The 17,588-nt window shown below is 38.2% G+C and overlaps 1 protein-coding gene and 1 pseudogene across 2 annotated transcripts in view; one reads left to right on the forward strand and one right to left on the reverse strand.

The window, feature by feature from the left end:
* Nucleotides 1–17,588, reverse strand: part of LOC102838260 (dystrophin-like) — a 3,237,302-nt gene that overhangs the window by 1,496,913 nt on the left and 1,722,801 nt on the right. The window lies entirely within an intron of this gene.
* LOC102837877 lies at nucleotides 12,869–13,186 on the forward strand (annotated as a pseudogene).

Genomic DNA, 17,588 nt, shown 5'->3' on the forward strand with positions numbered 1-17,588 from the left:
GGTCAGACAGTTATATAAAAAAATGTTCATTGGAGGTTAAACTAGTGATTAAGTACTCATAATATGTTGTTTAGATTTTCATAGTATTCTTTTATTTTCATAATAGCACAATTGTAAGAAAGTTAGCCCTGTTGTCTTATGATTAGAGTTTGAATTTACACCTTGACATTTGCTGGGTGTATAGATTCACATACATTTACTCAGCCAATTTGTACCTTTCCTTCCTCATCTGTAACAAGGGAGTAAGGTTAATTGAGGAGACTGGAAAAAAATCAATCACTGTAAATTACTAAAATCATGCATGTTAAATATTATTATTATACTGAATTTATTACCTTGGTAATTAGAAAAATAACATTTTACTATATTGAAAATGAGGAGGATACCATTTATTAATTTTTTTGCAGATCAATTTAAAAATGGATAGAGTTTTACAGTGGTTCACATCCAATAAGCTTGTGAGGAAAATAATAATGTAAGATTCCATCTATTCCAAATCAGGACTGACTTTTTGAAGTGATTTGCCAAAAGTACAGAATGAGGTGTTTTGGTTTTCCATAATATCCCCATTTGAATGAAAAAGATGATTGTAAAGGATGACTTGATAATTCTGTCCAATGGCAGGCAAGAACATTCATAAATCCAAAATAAATTCCTACAAATAAAGTCAGAATGGATCTTTCTAGATATACTAGAGCTAAGTCTAGTTTCTAGCAGTATATTTGTAAAGGAACTTCACGTACATTGGTGGTACTAACTTTTGCTCATTTATATGCATCTGAAGCCTTCTCTTCAGAAGTTAATAACTTTTCTAAAATAAGTCAAATCATGCAATTTGATGAATATAAATTGCAGCAATTTTGCCACTGCTAAAATAGTTTCTGAGCATTACAAGAAAAGTAGTTCACTTGACTACTGTCTTCATTTGGAATATTTTGCCTGATGTGGTTAAAATAATAAAGTCATAAATGGATATGTCTCTGATTTTACACTACTTTTTTTTAAGTGGACAATTCTTACTAAGAACCACAAAATATGAAATTAGCAAAAGGCAGGACACATTTCAAGGAAAATGTCATTCCTCTTTGTTAAACTACTGTGCTGAGTCTAGTAGAAATGTCTCCAAGGTTTTCTTTTGATAAGCCACAGCTTAAGTGATACCCAGAGCCAGTAGTGAGGGGAATCTAGTTCTGGATTGCTAACCCAAAGGAGCTCTGGTAGCATAGTAGTTACGAATCAGGCTGCTAATCTCATGATCAGCAGTTCGAAACTACCAGCTGCTCCGCGGGAGAAATATGAGGCTTTCTGCTCCCGTAAAGATTTATAGCCTTGGAAACCCTGTACAGGGTCGCTATGAGTCGGAACCGACTTCATGGCACATAACAACAACAGAAACGACAACCCAAAGTTCAGCAGCTCAACCCCACCAGCTGCTCTCAGAAACGTTATATAGATCTACAAGGAGTTGGAACTGACTCGATGGTTGTTGTTGTTAAGTGCCGTCGAGTCGTTTCTGACCCATAGGGACCCTGGAGGAGCAGCTGGTGAGCTCGAACCACCGACCTTGCAGATCAAACAGCTCTGCAGTCTGGCGCATTGACTCGATGGTACACAACGACATAACAATAGTGGTGCACTGGTTATTACCTTGTTTTCTATGTTTCAATTTAGAGTGCTTATATCACTATCTCTTCCTTTTTAGATAGGAATTTTACCTTTTTATTTAAAATAAATTTAAACTTTGTAGTTTACATTCCCTAACCCTAACCAGTTGCTGTCAAGTCAATTCCATTTCATGGCAACACTATAAATATCAGAATCGAACTGTTGAAAACCACAGGGTTTTCAATGATTGGATTTTAGGAAGTAGATCACCAGGCCTTTATTACAAGGCACCTCTGAATGAACTCAAGCCACCATTGTTTTGGTCAGCAGTTGAGCATAGTAGCCATTTGCACCACCCAAGGGGTCCATAGTTTACACACCTAATAAAAAAGTGTACATAATAATAAAATTGCTACTATTTAATGAGCATAAGTCATTGTCAAACATGGCTCTTAATAGTTTACATACCTAGTCTTATTAGTTAAAAAGCACACTATTAATGTCACCATTTGGAAGAGGAGGGAATTGTGGACCAGTCAGGTCCAGCAATAACTCAAATATACAGATATAAAATATTCAGTAACTGTAGTATCTTGTTTAGGTTACTAATGTAATTCGCAATGAAATAGTTATTTGCTGACTAAAGGTTAAGTACTGTGTTGCCATAGAATCTACTAATTATAAAACAAGAATTTTAGATTTGGAAAATTATGTCTCATTCTCATATTGGTCATTTATTGAGTGATTTTCAACATTTGTACTAATACAGTTTCACATTCAGAAAATAAAAATAAGTTTAGGCTGCTTAGAGCCAGATTCTGAAGTGAGGCCTTGTGTAAAAGTCCTATCATTATTATTAAGTGCTGTTGAGCAGTTCCGACTCAGCAACCATGTATAGGGTTTCCAAGGAGTGAAATAGTTGGACATTTTTTCCAGGAAAAACAGGGAAAGGGATTGGAAAAAGGAAGATTGTGAAAGGAAAGAGGGAGGACACTTGTCTGAACTAAAACACGGCAGATCTATGGAGACAGGAGAGGTCACATCTCTGGATCTCTCAAGTGGGAGCAGAAAAGCTGCTAGGGTTCTGTAACCAATATTCATTGATTACCAGCTTCCCCACACTGGGAAGTCAATTTCAAGAAACTTCCAGGTCCACCTTTGCATAGAGCAAGTGGTGCTCACTCAGGCAGTCTGAGGGCAGCAACTCAACAAAGAGATGCAGGTGCTGGCTTTTGTACGCACACAGGGAAAATGTGAAAGGAATGTGAAGGGAGTATGAGCAGGGCACAAGCAGAGAACTTATTTCTTCATTTGAGAACAAAAATAATATTGTGGACGAATGAGTGTAATGTGTGAACCACATGTTTGTCAGTTTCTTGTCTTGCGATGTCTTGTGTGTAGCTGTGATCCTGGAAGTTATATGATCAGTATTACAAATACCTTCAGGTTCACCCATGCTGGACAATTTTTAGTGGATCTTCCTGAATAAGATGAGAAAGAAAGGCCTAGCAATGTATTTCTGAAAGCTAGCCACTGAAAATTCACTGTATCATAACAGAAGATTGTCTGGGCCAGAAGGTGAAAGCCCTAGGCTGGAATGCACTACAAATACACAGTGCTCACAACAAGGGGCTTGAGAATACCACTGATAGTGAAGATGGTGCCGGACCAGTCATTGTTTTATTCTGTTCTACATTGGGCCAGCATGACTAGGAGCAGATTCAATGGCAACATGCAACAAAAACATGTGTAAAACACAGAGCAACACTCAACAGATAACGGCAATTTTTTTCAGTACTCTAGGAAAGGAGTCTTGGTGTGGTGCTGGAGGATAAAGGACTAGACCATAAGGTTGCTTTGAAACACAAAGTCGGCGGTTCAAACCCACCAACTGTTCCTCAGAAATGCTGAACCGGGTTGCTATGAGTCAGAACTAACTCAATGGCATTTAACATCAACAATTAGTAGGAGAATCAGAAGTACAAAGATGAGTCAATAGTGTATGACCTCAGTTTACATTAAAACACTGTTCCACTTCCACGGCTGATGACAACATTTAGCATGCAATTGAAATGAACCTGTTGAATATATGAGTGACACTGGATTCTGTGGCAAATCATTTGCAAACAGTCTTGGCTGTGCTGATGAAATAATACATGACAGACTTGGATTTGAAGTTTGTGTAAGATGAGTACTGAAACTACTCATGGAAGAGCATATACAGAAGCATTTGGACAGCTGAAAACAAAATTTAGATGGATACTTGCAGGAAGGTAAAAGTTGTTTTTTAAAAAACACGCAACAAACATTACTAGTGATGAGACCCGGATTCATCACTATGTACCTGAGAGTAAACTGCAGAGTATGGAATGGAAACATCCTCAATCACCACCAAAATAAAAGATTAAAAGTCAACCATTAGCTGGAAAACGGATGCTTACAGTTTTCTGGGATTCTCAAGGGCCAGTATTGGAAAACTTTCAGGAAAAAGGTTCAACAATCACCAGTGTTCATTACAGTGAGATGCTCACTGAAAAGCTGAAGCCTAAATTTGGGATTAAATGCAGAGGTAAAACTTTGTGATCTTGCATGACAATGCATGTCTGCACACCCCTGCCCACACTCTCTGCATAAACTTCCTTTTGAGGTGCTAAAGCCTCCTCCCTATGGTGCTGGTCTTGCTCCTTGGAACTTTCCCCTTTTTGGTTCCCTGGAAGCAGCCCTTTGAGGATGAAGATTCACCTCTGATGAAGAAGTGAAGAGAGCAGTACATTTGTGACTTGCAGCTCAGCCTAAAACATTTTTTAATAAGGGAATACGAAAGCTTGTTGGAAGATGGACAAAATGTATTGAAAAGCATGGAGATTGTGTCAAAAAATGATGTATTTGCCACTTCTAAATTTGATTAAAATAAATTCTATAGCCAGAGTGCGGATAATTTTTTACTCACTCTCTTAATAACATCCAGGAATAGTACAGTGCTTGCACATGGACATTTAAACGATAATGGCTATGTGCCACTGAGCTGGTTCTGACTCATAGCGACCCTGTATAGGGCTTCCAAGGCTGTAAGCCTTTATGGCAGCAGAAAACCTCATCTTACTCCCACAGTATGACTTGTTGTTGTTGTTGTTAAGTGCCATCGAGTCGGGTCCGACCCATAGCGACCCTGTACAGGGTTTCCGAGGGTGTAAATCTTTACGGGAGTAGAAAGCCTCATCTTTCTCCCGCGGAGCGGCTGGTAGTTTCGAACCGCTGACCTTAAGGTTCGCAGCCCGATTCGTAACCACTACGCTACTAGAGCTGCCTGGTAGATTCAATTAACTGACCTTGTGGTTTGCTGCCCAGCTCATAATCCATTACGCTACCAGGGCTCCTTTTGGTTTGAAGTACTGCTGAGTTGGTTCTGACTCCTTACAACCCTGTGTAGAGTTTCCAAGAAGTGGCTGGTGAGTTTGAACCAATGACCTTGCAGTTCAAACTAACTTTCAATCCAGTGATTATTCTACAGCGCCACACCAGTACTCCTTAAGTGATAGTTGTTTTGTTGTTGTTGTCAAGTACCGTCAAGTCGATTCTAACCCATAGTAAACCTGTATAGGGTTTCCAAGGAGCTGCTGGTGAGCTTGAACCACTGGCCTTGCAGTTTAAACTTTGCAGTCTGACCCATTAGCCCACAGTGCCACACCAGGACTCTTAAGTGATAGTTGTTGTTTTTAGGTGCCATCAAGTCAGTACCAACTCATAGCGACCCTACACACAACAGAATGAAACACTGCCGGTCCTGGCCCAACAATTTGTCCTCTTGCTTTCACTGGTGCTGATGGAAGTAATGCCTTCATGAGCCCATCAAGCTTTATTGAAGTTCAAAGTCTATAAAATTCATAGATGTCTAGTACCCTTTATGAAAGTGAGACTGGTGTACCAGGATGTGTACACCATACAGAGGACATTCATACCAGCTTTGTTCTACAGTCCTATTGGGCTACAATCTCAAAGGATGAGGAAAAGAGAAGAAAGAAAGAAAGAAAGAAAAGAAAGAAAGAAAGAAAGAAAGAAAGAAAGAAAGAAAGAAAGAAAGAAAGAAAGAAAGAAAGAAAGAAAGAAAGAAAGGATTATTTCATTTAACTATTTAATGCAAGTTGTTGTTGTTAAGTGCCATTGAGTAAGTTCTGACTCAGTAACTCAGTGTAGAGAGGTTGTGAGGAGTAGCAGGTGAGTTTGAATGTCAGTCCTTTTGCTTAGCAGTCCAGTGCTTATCCTACAGTGCCACGCCAGGACTCCAAGGCTATATTTATTGGCAGTTGTAGTAAGAAGAATAGCAGTAGAAATAAATTTCATATATTTCCTTCATGATTCTTGAACCTTGAGATCCCTTCAAAGTTACTTATAAGAATCGTGAGTATTTTCTGCTACTGTTGAAATGCTTAAAAAACATTTTTTGATGAGCAAATCAATCAATCCCAAGTGAAAACTGAGAAGGATGTGTTAAGTAAGTTATACCAAGTCTTCCCTCACTTGCTGCATCTCCTTACCATATCCTTACAGTGTTTTAAAAATGGTGATACAGACTTTCATGAAAACTGAAGCAGAAGCAACTATAAACACTGGAAGGAAGGGATGGGGGAATATTACATTTTTGTTTATGTGCCTCTGTCTGGTTTGACTTGGCCCAGTACACATGGATTACTATTATACTTGTTGTTTTGTTGTTAAGTGATGTCAAGTCGGTTCTCACCCATAGCAACCCTCTATAGGGTTTCCAAGGAGCAGCTGATGAGCTTGAACCACTGACCTTGTGGTTCAAATGACTTTGCTGTTCAGTGCATTAACCTGTAAGACCACACCAGGACTCCATTATACTTGTTAAGACAGGAAAATGTATAAAAGAAAAAAAAAAATAAACATCTGAGGAGAGACTATATTGATCTTAAAAATGATCTTTTGGCTAAAGAAGAAACTTTATAAATCATAGCACCTGTCTTCTTCTCATCTCACAGGACCTTTGCAGAGACTCAAAAACTCTTCAGATTTATAATCCCTGACTAGGATGAAGACTCAAAACCGCTGTTTTTATGTGTGTGTTTATTTACAAAACAAAGCTAGGGAAGTTTCCCGTGCTTTTCATCACATCTGTGCTTGCTTAGAAATCTGTAGTGAATTTATGCTTTTCACAATAAATATGGTGAAAGACATGAGGCTGTTCATTATAGATTAACAAAATAGCACAAGCAAGTCTACTCACCTTACTTACCGGGCAATCTGCCCCTGCACAGTAGTTAAGAGCTGGCTTAGGAACTGATGGAGTTTTTTGTGGAAGAAGCAGTCTTATTTCAATGGCTTAATTATATATTAAAATCTACAGAAGACTCAATCTACAGAAGAAGCATCTTAGAAATTCCCTTGCTTCTTATTATTTTGTCACTGAATTTTGACCACATCCCTCAACAGAAGAAGGACCAGATGATGAAACCACTTCTGATCTTGCCACTTCTTCTACTCAGGTGTGTAGTAAGAATTCAGCCACAAAATGATAAGCATCAAGGGACTTACTAAAATGTTCCTTTTGTCAATCAAGTCTTGGTTGGTGTTATATAATTAAGAAATTGAAGCAAGACTGTTTCTTCCAGGAAAAAAACTCACGAAGCCTTCCTAGTCTCGATTTCTGTAAGCTCTGGCAAAAGAAACTAGCCATGGGTGTTCCTGTTTCACTGTCATCTCCAGTGCTTCTTTTTAATTAATTAATTAATTTAAAGTTTTATTGTGAATTGAGCAATCATTTACATGGGAGAACATCAGTTTTACACTAATTATTTCACTGCAATGATTATAATCCCCTCCATGCATCATCATTCAACAGTATTTGCTTCTATACCCTCTTTTTTTTTGGTGGGGGGGGTGAGGGCAGAGGATGTACATAAAAACACTCAGGACTATATAATTATTTAAACAACCAAAGGGCACATTGTGCAAGCCTGCCTCCTGGCTACCAGCACATGGCTGCCAGCACACAGCCTTTCTCTTTCCATGTGTCTAGAGTTTCAGCTGCTCTATCTCTCCATGTCCTCATCTCTGTCCCCATTTTTGGTGTCGCTGCCTCCCAGGATAGGGCCCCACATTCCATTTATGTTCTTCTTCCTTGATGGTCCTAAGGTCCTCTGTTCCTGGACTGGACCTTTACAGTTGTAACAGACGCCATTAGTCATGATAACAATTACTCACAATTAAATCATACAAATCTTATTCCCATCTGTTTTCACCAGACCTGTCTAGACAAGAAGAAAACTATTCGGTGGGGGCTCTACCTTGCCCAGTTCACTCTTAAATCTCTTGAAAAGGTAGTCACTTCGTGCCTTTATCACCCCCCCTCCCATTTTAGGTAGCCAATGTCTATGCTGCCAGTCCCTATCAACCCTGTGTACAGAGGGTATAGGATTGATACTTGATGTGAAGACTCCTTCCCTCTCAGTTGGTAATTTGTACATCAAATTATAGTACTTTACACTTGTTTCCTTTATCAAAAACTGTTTTGTTGTCTTCCTCTAGTTCTGATCATCAAGCCATTGAGGCTAAGTCAAATGCGTATATCCAGTGATTCTGGAATATCATTCCAAATTCAATGAGAGCCTTGCTGATAGATATTACAGACATACTCAGCAGAATGAGAGGGCAATGAATGACATTGCTTTATTTTTCCTTATTGTTATTACCTATTATGGTTTGACTTCTACTTTTCTATTTTATAAGTGACCCATTGAGTCTTATTTTCATGTATATGCCAGTATTCTTAGTCTCCAGAATAAAAGTTTATTGAGATTAGAAATTGTGAGCAATTAACACATTTTCACGACCATTTTTAAAATCTGGGTGTCATGCATAATGTCTGTTAACTGCTTCTTTATAACCAGGAGATTTTTGTCTATATCTCTTACCCTTGGCCTGTGAGCAAGTATATATTCTTTTGTGTGGATGTGCACATACACACACAGAAAATGGGAAAATTAATGTAAAACTCAAATATATAAAAAATTTTTAACTTATTCAATAGAAAAACATCCCTCACAATGCAGTTTAAGCTTTCTTTGGGAAGCAGATGAGCCACATTACACTGGTTTCTGAAGAATATGTTCAAATGGACAATAAGGAACTATTGTGAATGGATTTCTTTAAACATAGGAAAGTAGTGCAAATATATATTGTTCATATTTTGAAAAACTCTGCAGTCATTTCTTTAAAGAGATTTGACTTTCGCTAAATACAGGTTTTCACCTTCATGAATATAATGCTCTTCAGTCAGCTCATGGCGCTGGACAATTCCTATGTGCCTTGACATAGGAGGTGTTCAGGAGATTCACTGAATTTGCAGAGAGAATAAAAGCCAGACTTGTAAAGTTCCTGGCACTTCTTAAATACATTTAAATAGCAAACACTGGCATACACACATTTTTGCACTCACTTCAAATATACTCTTTAATTAAAAATAAAAATAAAAATTAATTAATTGCACTGATTTAAAATGTATGGTTGTTACACTCTCCAGAGAATAAATGTAATCTTGGACATTCGTTTACAAGATTATATTAACTACTTTTATGTCCAAAGTAGAAATATCCTCAGATTGTAAAATTATATATTCAGGGGTCAAAGAACATATTTATAAATAATTTAGACAAAATCTTCTAGAAATAATGTATTAAATTTATCCCATGATTGACATGTTCAAACACAGGGAAGAATTTTTTTAAATTAATAACGTGATGGAACCTTTAAACTTTAAATGGAACATTGAAATATAAACATGTTTGGTACACTCACTTTGATTATGTACCATCTCTTCATTAAGGTACAGAACACACACAAAACAAACATCACAGCATACAAGTATATGAGTTACAAACTATATTCACAAATGTTTGTATGCGCGAGTGCGTGTGTATGTGTTGAACTCAATCCTTCCAAGGAAGAGTTTCATTTAGTCTCCGGTTCTTCTCATCAAACAAGTTACTAGACACGTTTCGTGTCTCTATTAGTTATTTCAGTTATAAGCAAATGTACTACTGAAGAATATGGATATGCTTTTTACTGAAGTTATTTTTCATTTATCTCTGTTTTTAAAGTTCTACAGAGAAAAGGTAACACTTTAGAATGATTTTCATTAAGGATTATTTATATATGAAATAAGCACACTTAAGAGTACTTGTAAAGATTCTTTATAAGCAAGACCATCCTAAGGAATTCAGAGCTTTCCTCACAAGACCAAAGCAACAGTGCATGAAATTGAACTAAAAAAGAGCCACCATTCTGTGTGACTTCTTGGCTGACACAATTTAGATATTTATAGCTTTATGAATGGGCCACTGGAGAAGAACTTGAAGGTTTCTCTAGCCAGGAAGGATTAATGAACGTGTGCACCTGGTAATTACACCACTCCATCTTCCTGAAAGCTCTCACGCTGCCTCCATGGCAGAAACTATAATGAAAATACGTTGAGAAATATCAATCTGCAATTCTACTATTTAATCTAAATAATAAAACTTGGTAGCTATTCTTCTCACACATTCCAGATGTGATAACAATATTGACAGTGTTTGAATTTAAAACAGAAGCTCAATGCCGTCCTACAATTGAGCATGCCTCATTTCCAGAGTAAACCTCATGAGACAAAAACAGAGTGATAAATATAGCCAAAAAATAAAACACCAACATTCAAATGTGTCACAGAGAACCCATACTGTTCCTCTTTTATTAAAACACAGCATACATTATAAATAATGCATTTACTTCAAGGCAGAGGCATTTTTAATGATTAAATTACAACCCAAATGAACAAAGGTAACATTTGAAAGCATAAAATTATCTTCCAAGTCCAATTACCTATTCTGGCTATCTTTGCTGAACTCTTAGTGGAAGTAAAACCTCACTTAATAACTTTTTTCTAGTTATGTGAGGGAAATAAATCATTTTATGTTCATTTCTAGTCACATGCTGATTGCAAATTTGCTTGAAATTAAGAGATATACACCATGCCATAGTGTCTACCTCAAAGAGTTGGTTACAAAGAAAGTCATGTCTTAAAACTTGAACAAATCAAACTTTGGGTAGCAATATTTCTTTCTCAAACAATACACAACAGGCAGGTTCAATGTAATGTTTCTTATTGGTGTTGCATGAAGAAATGTGATAATCTAAGGAAGGCAGTAATGTATACATGAATCAAGAAGGCAGCTTTCAAAATATCAAGTAGGTGTGCTAACAATGCAGGTTTTTATGATAAAGTTTGATGCTTCTCACACTGCATGTTAATGACTGCTTTAGTAAAGCAGAAAGGGAGAAATTTTAATGTAAGCACCTATACTAAAAGTAAATTGCCACCTTAACGTACAGGCACTGAGATTCCTGTAGCAGGAGTCTCTTAGAAAACATCTTTAAAAGCAGAAGAGGACACAAGCTTTGGGCGAAAAAATTGCCTGTTACTGTTAAACTCTATTGTTCCCTGATGGAGTATAGAAGAAGGGAATGCTCCTGGAGAGGGAAGTGGATATGAAATGCTCCCTCCAGAGCATCCAAACAAATTGGCTATAAGAGACTTCAAAAGCTGGATGACCAGAGCTGCTAAAAGAACCTTACTGATTTGGGCTACTTGCCCTTACTGCTGTTTTTGTTTTTTTTTTTTTTTCTCCATACAGTGATGTGATTTAACTTGAGTGCAGAGAATTAATGGAAGGATGGATTTGTGAATGCTTTGATCTATAGCCTTTCATGCTCCCTCTAACTCCCTATTATCATATCACTTAATCCGGACCTCAGCATTTCAAGTACAAAAGCATCTCCTCCCACCTACTGCTCACACACTCCTGCATCAGAATAGACTTGCATAGAAGCAGCCAGCCCCATGGAAGAACACTTTGCTCTCAACAGATGTCTTCTGGCTTTTAGGCACACATATACACAGACAAGCTCTCCCTTACCTTAATAAGGTGTGCAAAAAATCTCTTACAGTCCCCACGGATCGTTTTAGTTCAGAGTAGCCAGCAATGCCTCTGCACAAAGCTTTGCCATTGCTAGTGTGAAGAGAAAGAGCTGCTGGGATGCTGAATGGTACATCAGCCAACTTTGTGTGTAGCAAAGGCTCTAAAGAAAACCTGGGCTGAAGCTCTGCTGGATTGTGGATCGGACTCAATTCCACTACAGGCACAGCTTGCATTACCCAATGGAGATTGTTTCTGGAAGCATGGAGAACACATTTGCCTACACAAAAAATAAAGATAGGCCCTTTTTTGTTTCCCTAGTAATTTTTAAATCACCCTGGCAAACTACAGCTTGATACTTTCAGTTAGATATGCATTCTGAGCTCTATGAGTGACTTCAGTGGTCTTTCAAAACTATATAGCCCAGCATCCACAACACAATTTGTTATTGTTAAGTGCCCTCAAGTCCGTTTTAACTCATAGATACATTGGATAGGGTTTCCGTGGAGGGACTGGTGAGTTTGAACCTCAGATCTTGTGGTCCAGTGCTCATCCTACAATGCCAATCGACACAATTGTTGTTGTTGTTAAGTGCCATCATATCATTTCCAAGCCATATGCAGCCTGTATAAGGTTTCTGAGTAATGGATGGTGAGCTTAAACCAGTGATCTTACGGTTCAAAGGGACTTTACAGTTCAGTGCATTAACCCACAGCGCCACACCAGGACTCCACAATGTGAGAAATAACAAACATTAGGAGGGTCCTTCTTCATGACTGAGGGGAGTCCAAGGAGTAGCAAGCTAGCATAACAAAAGAAGCTCATGGATGGGTGGGGGGACTTGCTTGACCAACTTGTTGTTGTTGTTAAGTGCTGTTGAGTAGGATCCGACCCATAGCGACCCTGTGCAGGGTTTCCGAGGCTGTAAATCTTTATGGGAGTAGATCGCCTCATCTTGCTCCCGTGGAGCGGCTGGTAGTTTCGAACTGCTGGCCTTAAGGTTCACAGCCCGCTTCGTAACCACTATGCTACCAGAGCTCTAGACCAACTAGAAACTTTAAAATAAGAATACAACCATCAAGGAAATAGGGGAACCTCATGGGGGAAAAGAGAAGCTAACTAAAAGAGAATGTTACCATTAAGGATAAGTAGGTGAAATTTGGGATAGATTGTTAACCCCAAACTACTCAGTCAAGAGGAACTGGGAGAGAGCTTACCCTTGTACTTAGAAAGTGGGACATCCAGTTTCTGAGTGCTTACCTTTGTGTCTTGCCTAACAGGAGAGTTAAATCAAAATGGGAGACATTGAGAAGGGCAAGAAAACTTTTGTTTAGATGTGTGCCCAATGCCACATTGTGGAAAGGGGAAACAAGCACAAGACTGGGCCAAAACTACATTGTTTGTTTAGGTGGAAGACTGGTCATGTCCCTGGATTCTCTTACACGGATGTCAGTAGGAGCAAAGGTATCACCTGGGGAGAGGACACAGAGATGGAGTATTTGGAGAATCCCAAGAAGTACATCTCTGGAACAAAGATAATTTTCACTGGCATTAAGAAGAAGGCAGAAAGAACAGACTTTATATCTTGTCTCAAGAAATCTACTAATGAGTAATAATTGGCCATTGCTTTATTTATTACAAAATAGGAATGCCTTGTGACTTTTTTTTTTTAATGTTTCATTGTGAATTATGTGATAGTTTACATGGGAGAACACTAGCTTTACATTCATCCTATCATACATCGCTTCCCTGCCATGGCTATAATCCCCTCCATGCATCATCTACCAACTAGAGAGTATACCCTGTGCGCCCCCCTTCCCCCGGTCATCAGCACACAGCTCTTCTCCCTCTCTGGGTCCAAAGTCTCCAGCCGGGTCTATCTCTCCACAAAATCATCTCTGCCTCCATCCCTGGCGTCACTGCTTCTCTGGCTAGGGTTCTGCTCTCTGCTCTTCTCCCGTGATGGTCCCAGGGACCTCTGCTCCTAGACTGCAAAGTTAATAACTCCCCTCCTTTTGCTATAAAATGTCTACCTTTACATTTCTAACCCTCACAATCAGTCCTGATAACAATCATTCACTGTTGTATCACAGGAGACCTATGTGCATCTCCTTTCATCAGCCCTGCCCAGACAGATTGGATATTATTCAGTGGAGATTCTACCTTGCTCCATGCCCTCTGGATGTACATTCCCTCTTGAAAGCTTGTAAGCCAGTCGCTTCTTGCCTCTGTAGCTCCCCCGCCCCAATTCTGGGTAGCCAATGTCCAAGTTGCCCATCCCTGTCTACTCTGTGTATAAAGGGGGTTTGTGACTTTTTTTTTCTACAAGTACCATATTTAATTGATCTCATACACCAGAATTCAGATCATGAGTGGCTGGCAGAGTTTTTTTGGTTTTTTTTTGACAGTCCTAAATTAAATAAAAGATTGGATATGGTTAAATGACAATGATCAGACTTTTAAAATTTGATAGCAAGTGTTATCCCTGCTTGTCCCAATGATACGATTAGACTTGAAGCTAGGTTGGATTGGTAATATTCAGTTTTTCACAATTGACGGTGACCTCCATCTCATGACCTATAGGAGGTTGATTTTATATTTAGATTTGTATAACTGATTATATGAATATATTTAAATACTGGAGCAATATTTTCACTGCCTCATGGAACAACAAGTTTCACCCTGTTTCAATATGTAGTCATCACTCTGTTCAAATGAAAGGGCAGGAGATAAGGTAACTATGGCCACTTTATTTTATTTTATTTTTTTTTTTGCTTTTAACTGTTAATCTAATTAAAATTCCCTGTATCTAAAATGTTGCCTTTTAATTAACAAAAAGCCTTTCAGTGTGGTGTATGTATGGTATTAAATAAAGACTATTTCACACTTCTCACATTTTATAGATGATCCATAAGGTCAGATGCTTTTAAAAGTCAGCATGGTGAGATACAGTAGCAAGCTAAACTTTGCTTGTAAGTTCTTTACTAAATTGTTATTCAGAATGTCTTTAAAAAGCTATTCAAAAGCACTTAAGACTGTTGAACTGTTGTACATTTGTGATTAGTGATGTGCTTTGACCAACTTTTTAGAAGGAGTAAGTTAGAGGAGGTATCAGCACAGATTTGTAAATTCTGTAATCATAAGGTTTAAAATGATTAAAAAAAAAAAAAAAACAGATTATGAAAAAAAAAAGAGGAATTGGGAGAGGGACTTTCTTGAGACAGGGGATCAAATTCTTTGCCAACTGGCCATGCCTCAGTCTGCCCCTGTCTATTGGCCTGATTTTACAAAATCAAATAAACAAGCCTCACTCTGACTAAAATGAATACAGATGGGATTTCTTGAGCTTTTGTTGGTAAGTACTCGGGATAACTCATCAGTGACCTCATGGAATAAGGAGGTCTGCCCCAGTTCTCCTTCCTGAAACCCACTTGCTTAAGGTCCTTGTCAGGGGTTTATACTGAACTGTAGTGCTTAAGAGAGGCTGAGGCAGTATCTGGGGCATCGACAACGTTTCCCATAACAACATGATTTAGCACTTGATAAATAATTGGTTATATACAGAATGCTGAATTGGGTGTTGTTTTTGTCGTTGTTGTTGCTAAGTGTCCTTGAGTCGGCTCTGACTCATAGTGACCCTTTGTAGAGTTTCGGAGTTGCAGCTGGTGGATTTGAACTGCCAAACTTGTGATCCACAGTGCAACACCAGAAGTCCTGTTGTGTTAGGTGCCTTTAAGTCAGCTCCCACTCAGAGTAACCTTCCCTACAGCAGAATGAAAACAATGTCTGGTCCTGCACCATTTCCACAACTGTTGCTATACTCAGGCTCTTTGCTACAGCCACCAGTCTTGTTGAGGGTCTTTTTTTTTTTCTCTTACCCTCTACTTTACCAAGCCTGGCATTCTTCTCCAGGGACAGATCCCACCCAATTGGCATGAGACAAAGTCACACCATCCTTCCATCTAAGGAATGATCTGGCTATGCTACTTCAAAAATACATTTGTTCAATCTTCTAGCAGTCCGTGCTATATTCAATATTCATCTCCTAAACAATAATTCAAATGCATCAATTAATTTTGAGCTTCAATATTCACTGTATAGATTTCCCATGCATCTGAGGTAATCGAGACTATCAGATCATAGCATGAGTGAGGTACAACTTAGTCCTCAAAGTGATATCTTTGCTTTTTAAAATTCTAAAGAGGTCCTTTGCAGCATATTTACCTAGTGGAAAAACATGGTTTGATTTTCTGACTGCTATTTCCATGGGCACTGATTGTGATTCCAAGTAAAATGAAATCTTTGCCAACTTTAATCTTCTCTCCATTTATCATAATGTTGCTTATTGACCCAGTTGTGAGACTTTTTGTTTTGTTTATTTTGAGATGTAATCTATACTGAAAGCTACAGTCCTTGAGTTTCATCAGTAAGTGTGCCAAAGTCCTCTTTACTTTCAGTAAGCAGGGTTGAGTTACCTGTATATCGCAGGTTGTTAATGAGTCTTATTCCAGTCCTGATATCACATTCTTCTTCATATCGTTGAGTTGCTCAGATTATTTACTTAGAAAACAGATTGAATAAATATGGTGAAAGCATAAAACTCTGACACACACCTTGCATTATTTCAAACCACAATACTCTCATATTCGGTTCTAATGACTGTCTCTTGGTCTATGTACATGTTCTGCATTAGCACAATTAAATATTCTAGAATTCCTATTCTTCACAATGTTATTCATAATTTGTTATGATCCACTCAGTCAAATGACTGTGTATAATCAATAAAACACAGATAAGCATCTTCCTGGTATTATCTGCTTTAAGCCAGATCTATCAGACATCAGCAGTGATATCCCTCATTGTATGTCCTTTTGAGAAATTGAATTAAATTTCTGTCCATTTAATCCAATGTACTTGTTGCAACTTATTTTAAATGATGTTCAGACTGTAACAACTGTAAAGGTAGAAGTTCTATAACAAAAATGAGGGAGTACTTAATCTTATAGCCCAGTAGCAGAGGACCCTAGGACCATCAAGGGAGAAAAGCATGAACGAAGTGTGGGGCCCTATCTAGAGAAGCAGAGACACCAGAGATGGAGGCAGAGATGGGGACATGGAGAGAGAGAGCAGCTGAGGACTCTAGACTCATGAAAAGAGAGAGGGTGGGTGCTGGCGGCCAGGAGGCAGACTTGCAGAGTGTTTTTGTGTATATCAAAAACAAAACAAACAAACAAACAAACCCAAACCACAGGGAATAGAAGCAAATACTGTTGAATGGTGATGCATTGAGGGAATTGAAGTCATTGCAATGAGACGATGAGTGTAAAACCGATGTATGGTATAATCCTCCTTCAGTATGGATTACACCTAAATGTAATGAAACAGATATCTTCAACAAATACATAGTCTTGCAAAATTCTATTGTGTAATATCTGGCATAGTTTCTATCACCAAGGCCATATTTTCCACCTACTAATGTTTGTTTCAAGTTTTTGCATTTCAATTACTACTAATTATCTATTCATTTTGATGCATTTTTAAATCAATTTCAGAAGGCAGAGGTTGACAAAAATCTTCAATTTCTTCATCTTTGTCATGAGTTGTTGGTGTAAATAATAGTTTCATTAATTGATTTTCCTTGTAGGCAAATGGTTAGTGTCCTATCACTGATAGCCTTATACTTCAGGATAGATCTTGAAATGTTCTTTTTAATTATGAATACAAACCATTCCTCCTCAGTTTATAATTCCAGACATAATAAGACCAAATGATTATTTTATTCACAATGGCCACTACCAGTCCAGTTAATTTTACTAATGACTATTAGGGAGTCCTGGCATGGCACTGTCGGTTAATGTGCTGGACTGCAAGGTCAGCCTGCACGACAAGGTAGGCGGTTAAAGCTCACCAGACACTGCTCAGAAACCCTATACATGGTCACTGTGAGTCGGAAACGACTCAACTGAACTTAACATCATTGTGTAGAAAATCAATCTTTATGCATTCTAGTTCATT

This window comes from Chrysochloris asiatica, unplaced genomic scaffold (genome assembly GCF_000296735.1).
Source record: "Chrysochloris asiatica unplaced genomic scaffold, ChrAsi1.0 scaffold00139, whole genome shotgun sequence".
In the NCBI taxonomy this organism is placed as follows: domain Eukaryota; kingdom Metazoa; phylum Chordata; class Mammalia; order Afrosoricida; family Chrysochloridae; genus Chrysochloris; species Chrysochloris asiatica.